General features: G+C 43.5%; 1 pseudogene; it reads right to left on the reverse strand.

Moving 5' to 3' along the window:
* Nucleotides 1-379: 379 nt before the first annotated feature.
* On the reverse strand, nucleotides 380-6,763 carry LOC112431730 (histone H1 pseudogene; annotated as a pseudogene).
* Nucleotides 6,764-9,239: the final 2,476 nt, after the last annotated feature.

Genomic DNA, 9,239 nt, shown 5'->3' on the forward strand with positions numbered 1-9,239 from the left:
CTATGCATGAACATTCGGGAGTCAATAATGCGCCGGAGAACTGGGTGACATCTGTGTTTGGCCAATGGAAGGGTGTGTTTATGTCTGCCATGTTTTCTCTTGTTACTTTCATGGGAATATAGGTTACAGGTTGTTGTCTCATTCCTTGTGCCAGACGAGTGCTGGAGAAACTGATAGAGAAGTCCATGAATCCTGGGTGCCACTTCCTGGCTGACCCGTTCTGCACTCCGAGGAGCCTCAGGTTGAGCTTCTTCCAGAGCTCCTTCTGGGCTGAAATGCGAAAGAGGAAGCAAAGTCTGATAGGTTTGTAGCATAAACCTATTCGCTGGAACGTTAAGACAATATAATTACACTGCAAGCAAGACGCAAGTAGGCAAACTTCTTCATGGTACTCGTGCACGGGAGAGAACCAGACAAACGCCGTTCCTTCGCTTGACCCCAGTAGCTCTCGTCCGTTCTCCCGTATCACTGTCCTTTTATTGAGGTTACATGAATATGCATAAGTTCATTAACATATGACGTCTACATACACAAAGAGTACCTTGCCTGTGTGTGTGTGTGTGTGTGTGTGTGTGTGTGTGTGGGGACTGCTGATCAAAGGGTCAAACATCCTTGGTCAGGAAGAGGGTAGCCTCCCCCTCACCCTAGATGGTTCATCCTAGATAACACGGTGAGAAAGTCCTGCAGTTCATCTAAACAAAGAGCACTTAGACTAGAACAGACGCAACTACGTTAATCCTACCATAAAATAATAAGACACGGTATGACCTCTCATGCTCCCAAAGTGCTGTCTAATACACACAAAGTTTGCAGACTATCAAGGATCAAAACCTCTACCAATCTACAACTAATTACAAAACTCTAAGCATATATAAGTAAATATTTCTAAGCATAAATGACAATCAACAATACAAATCTAACATTTCCCCCCTTTTTGACCTTTATGCCTGAAAAGTTCCCAGGTATGAATACCTCATGTCTGACAGTTTCAATGCAAACATTTTTATACTCAGCATATGTCAAATCACCCTAAATTACTGAAAAGGTACACAGTTTAACAAATGTATTAGCAGTTATCCCATTCATTGAGCTCATCTCATGGCAAACTGCATCTTACGAGCAAACAAAGAAATTGTTAATTTAATAGTGAAAATAAAAAAGTAACATTTTCAAAAACATCTCAGCTTGGTAATGCTTCCTCCAGGTGTGCACATCACATGTCTCTCTGCAGAGTGGTTTGAGTTCTGCAGGGCGTCATGAATGTCTCTTCCAGTTGTTTCCATCGTTGTCCATAGGACCAGAGTCCAAATGTATGTAGAATAGACATTCAAACATACCAGTTAGTTTTGTTGTTTGTCAACATGGTTCTCAGCTATTTCCAAAGCTGCAGACCTCTCAGCACTCTAGTTTTATGGCCTCCCATTACCTCACTTCAGGCCTTCGTCCTGTGAGGGGGATATTTATGACTCCTTCATTGTCCTTCATTGTCCATACTCTGCAGAAAACACCTCTGTGGAAAGGGTGCTGGGTTGTCTTACTGCTATTATGATCCCAGCAGCCTTCAGAGTGTCATCGTATGCACAGTACAGTGGCACAGCGTTAGGTGATGTTCATAGGAAACTGCTGTTATCACCACCATAGCTTCTGGTTCCTGTGCTTTTCACAGAATCATGATGTCATCCTCGAACTCCTTCTACGCTGTCGATGGAGCTTGGCACGCTCCTCATCCCCTGAGTGTTTATGTTCCAACGCTGCTGAAGGTTTAAGGCAGAGCACGTCGTACACCTTAGTCGTCTTCCTCAGCGTCAATATTGAATCTTTCATTGTATTTAAAATCTTGCTGTGGGAAGTCTCCTCTTGATTTCCTGGAAGCTTAGTAGCACAGCTCTCTGTGTGATGTCTGCTGTGCTGAAGATGATCTCTGATCCTCCTGAAGCCTCTCTCCCATCTTGTGGACGATCCTCTCCTCTATTTTGCAGGCAGTTTCATGGTCCTTGCTGTGGCTCCAAGGTCTGATTTCATGATGGGCCCCAATCAGCTTGATCTTTGACCTCAACCACTGCCTGGTCCTGTCAGCTATGCGCTTCTCACTGGGCCTCTGAAGATTTCTCAGGAGATTACTGCTGCACCTGTATTTCCTTGCTAGGAAGACAAACTATTTGGAGAGTATGTCAACAATCATCAAACCACATTCTTTAGTTCAGTGAACTTCACTTATAGGCCATCAAAGCCTCATCTGAACATGGGTGCACCACTTGCATAGGTTTAATATTTGTAAATAAAACGGCTAATCACACAAATCACTGCAACAATAATAAAAAACATTGTTTAATGTTAATCCTTGGACCCCTCCTCTTGACGCATGGACACACCCATGCGTCAACTCACCAAACCTGGATTCCAGTCTTAAAGAAAAAGATTAGCTAGATCATATCCCAGGCAACATCAGGGCATCTCCTCCCCTGGAGCAGCACCACCCTGGACCCATAATCCTGCAATGAAAATGTTAGTGTGCTTTGCATATTAAGTTTGCTTAACACCTGGCTCTCCCAGGAGCCTGCATACACACCATCATGGCCTGGAAAACAAAATCTGGAAGTAAAATCAAACTTCATACCTGTAAACAATTGTATCATAAGGACAAGAAGCATTCAACATCAGCAAGACAAGTGTCATGTGCAGGTTTTCTCAAATCAGTAAACTACAATTATTTTCATAAGTCGCCTCAGACATGGATCATCCCATGTACTCAGGCAACATTAATGTAATCGGTGACTGCTCTTAAGCAAAGTCACTCCACTTATATATTACTATGGGCTCAAAAGTGGCCAGCTAATGAGCCCATATCAAACTATCCCAGAAACACTGTATCTCTTATTTGTTTTACTCATGTCACTTGTCCGTTTCAGCTGAATCTTCCACAGCATTCTCAAAGAAACTAACATTAGCAATACACATTGACTGTAGTCAGACAGAGGTCAGACACAGGTCAACAGGTTCCAGAGGTGCCATAAAAACACCATAAAGTCAACCCTAGCTGTGGAAAGAAGTAACACCAGTTCTCAACACAGGAAATTTCACACAGGTTATTCACATTATCAAAGTAACCTTCACATTTTCCCATCAACACAATGCAACAGCATCACCACTCATAACCTGTAAACACAGTTTTCCTCACACATAAACCCAGAAATCCTGTAGTAGGAAAAAACATCAACCAGTTGTCCTGGTATAAATCGCATCATCAATTCACATGAAGAACTGGCATGCTGTAAGAAAAGAAAATGCAAATATTAGCGCTTGCGCAGGCGTATGCATACTTTGTCACAGTTATCTCTGTGAGCAACTCAAGCCTATGAATAACACACCTGATAAATGCACAGACACAGAAAATGGCATTTAAAAGGTTAAATCATCATGCAACCTCGAGTGTTGCTGTCATCTTTCTGCTCCTGTAAAAGGAAACACATGGGTTCATCTGCACCTTTGTCAGGTGGGGGTTAGCTTCACACAATCATGTTCAGTCAGTCAGTCAGATATTTTAAAATTCTTACTCATTCACTCAGTGGTTCCTTCTTTTGCTAATTGTGGAAATTATCATCGCATTCGTTTCCACGCTCAGCAAAACGACGTTATTTCAAAAAGAAAAATAATTTAGACTGGATTTCCTCGTTGAATCCTTTTTGGGGGGGGACTCTCATTTCCTAATTGTCCCAAATAAGTGGCTTTCTCCTGAACCCATTTTAAATGTGGAGAAACTCACTTGCAACAATTTTCTTGACGACGTGTAACACTTTTAATTCCCGACTTGCAGATCTGCTCAAAGAAAAGAAATTCACAAGCAAAAATCAGTACTTGTTCAAAAATGAAAAATAAAAAATAACAGAGATTATCAAACCAAACTTTCAGTGCACTGTGAAAGTATCAAAATAAAAAGGCCTTGTTAAGTCATGACACAAACTCCTCATCAACTTCACAACAGGAGAAGAATCATCAGCTAGATTCACTCCAAACCAACCATCAGCTGCACAACACACAACATAACCCTAATGTCTTATTAGCTATGAGTTTAATCACCCGGTCTGTGCTCTTCACTCATTTAAGCCACAGATCTATTTTATTCAATTTTTCCTTTTTCCCTTCATCATAGAACATGTGACATGCTGTCATGCACTTCACAAAAGACGTTTGTTCTGATGTATTCAGAGTTGTGTATCTAAATACAGGATTCACTCGCACATCAAAACAGGAAACTCAGTGTTTTAGAGTCTCCACTCAACACACAACAACTCCAACACATCTCATTCACTCGTGCTAGAATTCAATCACCTTTCATTAATCTAAAACCGATCAACTAATTTGCATATCAGCTATTAACCCACTAAGTTGACAGGACGACAGAAAAGCATGTTCAAAATAGTATCACAAAAGACAATTTCCCTCATACAGTAAATTACATGTGCTGCCTCAATCAAGCAGGAAGCTTCTCCCAATTTACCATTTTAACAACTAAATTTATTGTCTGATCACTGGTTGGTCAAACCAGGATCTTTTTTCCCACAAAAGTTAAACTGTTGTCCTGCAACCTGGAGAGTCAATTTTTTGCATTGGATAAATTCAGTATTTAATAACAAGTGTCTGCTAAATTGACACTATTGTAACACTGATGAAAGATAACAAGCTAATTTTCATTGCATGGGTTTGTGTTATTAGGCAGGTTTAATGCATGTCTGTGGAGCTGCATCTCCAGCAGAGCATGTTCTTAAAGCTGCCTTTCCTACACACTTCTCTGCTATTATTTAATCATTTCTTAACTAATGTGCTATGAGTCTTCATGAGTCATTTTGTGTTTGGAATTGTTAGTAGGGTTAATGCATGTTCTGCTTGTGTGTGTGATTTTGTATATGTTTCTATTTTCGCAATGTTTCAGACTCCGTCTCAATTTTCCAACTTAAGCAGTCAGTTTTCTTTTCCCCAGGTTTGCTAACCCAAATTTTGATTTCCCACATTAAATAATTCCTATGTGTTCTCACCTAGTCTTCTCACTCTGTTGTCCTCTCACTCTTTTGTCCTCTCCCACTTCAACAGTCCCGGCAGTTCTCCTTCAGCTTTGTCCTGTCTAGTAGCTGAAGTGCTGCTGCTGCCTTCTTGGGCGACTTCTTAGCAGCTGCTGCCGGTTTCTTGGCTTTGGCCGCGGCGGGCTTCTTGGCTTTGCTCTCAGTAGCCTTGTTCATCTTGAAGGATCCGGAGGTCCTGGTGCCCTTGGTCTGCACCAGAGTGCCCTTCGCCACCAGGCTCTTGATGGCGGTCTTGACACGGGCCTTGTTCTTGTCCACATCGTAGCCTCCGGCAGCCAGAGCCTTCTTGAGAGCGGCCACAGACAGGCCGTTGCACTCCTTGGAAGCGGCCACGGCTTTCACAATCAGCTCGCCCACGCTGAGGCCGACCTTCTTGGGCTTGGAAGTCATCGTCTTCTTCTTCTTGGCCTGAACCTCGGCGCAGGGCGCAGGGCGTGTTTATGATGGAGCCTTTCCCACCACAGCGCTGGCACGTTGAACGCATCATGAAGGGTCCATTTCTTTCATGTCGCTAGCCGCATGTGGCTTGCCCGAGTCACTCAGTCCTTTTTGAGCATTTCAACATGCTGCCGCCGCAGACCCTGGCCTCAGATCCAGCAAGTTTAGCGCGCTGATCTCCAAAAAAGTCCCGAAGGCCAGAAAGACATCAAATAAGTGTCTCGTGCTGAGAACTCAAACAAAAACTCCTCTTCACGCTGCCATCTTGCTCGCCCCTCCGTGAAATTCAACCAATCAGACAGGAAGATGGGTTTGCTTTCTTCTTCTGCTGCTGTTTATCCACATTGCTGCTGCTTTGCTGGGACTTTTTGTGCTCAGGACTTGCTGCTGTCTCTTTATCATGGAGCTGCATTCCTTATCTTCAGGGAGGAGTGAGCTCGCTTGTGAGGTTGAGAAACACATGGCACTGTAAATAAGTCAGCCAGAAACTTGGCCTGCATGTTTCCAATGATGTTAAACTATAACTTTCTTCCGACTGTTGCATGTGGAAAATTGATACAGGTCTGCTTTTCACCTGAAAGTGACAAACTAAAACATGTTCATTATTATCATCACTGCTTAATCAACACACATCTCTCTCTCTCTCTCTCTCTGTCTGTGTTTGTGTGAACAATCCTTTCTTAAAAGCAGAAAATGACATTGTAGTTGTTTTTCGGCTGATCAACACAAAACCTTTTTCCTATGATTATTTCTCTTCGTCTACAATGTAGTAATTTGTCTCTTTTTCACTCTTTTTTTTTTCTTCACAATAGCTGGTGGTCTGCAAAATCACCGCTCTCACTCACAATCAGAGGCAATCACTTTTGCACAGTGCACAAAAACACTGTGATGTCAGACACATTCACACTCACTTTTTCATCTGCATAAATAAACCATATGGCTGGAGATATGTGCCATGGTGATCCATAAGCATGATCACCAGTTTATTTAATTATTTTTAATCCAACAAAACAAATAAACAAAAACATGATGCTGATGCTACACACACACGAGTCAAGGTGCAGAAAAACTGCTCATGGAAACGCTGCACACTCTCTGTTTCCCTCTCTTTGAGTAGTTCTCAGACAGCTCTTGATCTGATAACGTGTAGCTTGCTCATCAGCTCAAAAAACAAAAACAAAACTGCAACGCGACATCACACAGTAGTTGCATGCTCTGCCCACAGTGGCAAAGTCTTACACTTACATATTCAACTCAGCTTCTCCATCATGTATTTTTAGATGTTTCATACAGGGTTGAGCATATTAGTTGTTTTCACAGATGTGCTCTATATCTCAACAATGGCTCATAATAAGACGACCGTCTTCCACACAGGTCAAGTGCCTCTATGCACTTCATGAGTTTAAATATTTACCTATATCACTTCACCTCACATGTCATTGTACTGAATTTAAGCAACCACAAGCTTAATGTAGATTACTTTTAACAACTATCCACCTCAATTAAATCTATGGTCTGGCACACAGGCTGCTGTCGATCAGGGCAAGCTAAAGAATAAACATTGTGTCAGCAAGGGGTGGGGGGAAAGCCATTCACCAGAGCATATCTTAAGTGCTGCTGATGTGGGCTGGCCTTCTCCACAGCTCTCCAAGGCTGGTGTGTTTTCTGAAAACTTCTAACATTTGAATCTCTTCCATTTATAAGCCTGCGATTAACCGCACGGCTCAGGTCCGCGTGACCGCGCTCGCGTGAACCCGCGCAGCTGTGGAGCCGTCGCTCTCTCTTTTTTTTTTACATAAATACTTTGTGCTGCCAGGAGCAAAGTCCAGCACAAACGTCTGTCTCCCTCCGACTCACTCTTGGTTGCTTAGAAACCCATGATAACAACAACAGTCGGTGTCACAGACCACATGTTCTGCTCCGCACACACAACAACAACAACAACAACGACGACGACAATGACAACAACACAAAATAGGCCTACTGTCCAGCACAATCTGGACCCCGCGGAACTTCTCAACACCCCACTGAGCGGTGGAGAACTCACTACAGTACCCCACACAGCGGTCTGTATTTCGCCCCACTAAGACGGCGAACCAAAAAAAGTTCGAACTGCGCAACTCTGCGACTTAATGCTTCTGTACAAAAAACCCCACTGAGCGGCCTTGTACATCGCCCCACTTAGACGGCGAATTTTAGCCCCACTGAGCGGCCACGGACAACGCCCCACTGAGCGGCGAAGACGTAATTTTAGCCCCACTAAGCGGCCACGGACAACGCCCCACTGAGCGGCGAAGACGTACAGTTATAGAGTTGGACTCTAAACTTACTCGGTGTTGCTTAGCGTGTAATATCAGCCTCGAATCCCGCCAATCGCCATTCATCGAGGAGAAAAGACATACAGCGAATCCACAGGAACTTCCTGGCTGACGTCAGTCTTTCAGCGTGCCTCTCCTCCCCTCAGTGAATGCGATTCCAGGGCTCCGGCATCGAAGGACCAATTAATGATAGGTTTGTAGCATAAACCTATTCGCTGGAACGTTAAGACAATATAATTACACTGCAAGCAAGACGCAAGTAGGCAAACTTCTTCATGGTACTCGTGCACGGGAGAGAACCGGACAGGCACCGTTCCTTCGCTTGACCCCAGTAGCTCTCGTCCGTTCTCCCGTATCACTGTCCTTTTATTGAGGTTACATGAATATGCATAAGTTCATTAACATATGACGTCTACATACACAAAGAGTACCTTGCCTGTGTGTGTGTGTGTGTGTGTGTGTGTGTGTGTGTGTGTGTGTGTGTGTGTGGGGACTGCTGATCAAAGGGTCAAACATCCTTGGTCAGGAAGAGGGTAGCCTCCCCCTCACCCTAGATGGTTCATCCTAGATAACACGGTGAGAAAGTCCTGCAGTTCATCTAAACAAAGAGCACTTAGACTAGAACAGACGCAACTACGTTAATCCTACCATAAAACAATAAGACACGGTATGACCTCTCATGCTCCCAAAGTGCTGTCTAATACACACAAAGTTTGCAGACTATCAAGGATCAAAACCTCTACCAATCTACAACTACAGTGGGGCAAAAAAGTATTTAGTCAGCCACCGATTGTGCAAGTTCCCCCACCTAAAATGATGACACAGGTCAGTAATTTGCACCAGAGGTACACTTCAACTGTGAGAGACAGAATGTGAAAAAAAAATCCATGAATCCACATGGTAGGATTTGTAAAGAATTTATTGGTAAATCAGGGTGGAAAATAAGTATTTGGTCAATAACAAAAATACAACTCAATACTTTGTAACATAACCTTTGTTGGCAATAACAGAGGTCAAACGTTTACTATAGGTCTTTACCAGGTTTGCACACACAGTAGCTGGTATTTTGGCCCATTCCTCCATGCAGATCTTCTCGAGAGCAGTGATGTTTTGGGGCTGTCGCCGAGCAACACGGACTTTCAACTCCCGCCACAGATTTTCTATGGGGTTGAGGTCTGGAGACTGGCTAGGCCACTCCAGGACTTTCAAATGCTTCTTACGGAGCCACTCCTTTGTTGCCCGGGCGGTGTGTTTTGGATCATTGTCATGTTGGAAGACCCAGCCTCGTTTCATCTTCAAAGTTCTCACTGATGGAAGGAGGTTTTGGCTCAAAATCTCACGATACATGGCCCCATTCATTCTGTCCTTAACACGGATCAGTCGTGCTGTCCCCTTGGCAGAAAAA

The sequence above is a fragment of the Maylandia zebra genome, linkage group LG12 (assembly GCF_041146795.1).
Source record: "Maylandia zebra isolate NMK-2024a linkage group LG12, Mzebra_GT3a, whole genome shotgun sequence".
In the NCBI taxonomy this organism is placed as follows: Eukaryota; Metazoa; Chordata; class Actinopteri; order Cichliformes; family Cichlidae; genus Maylandia; species Maylandia zebra.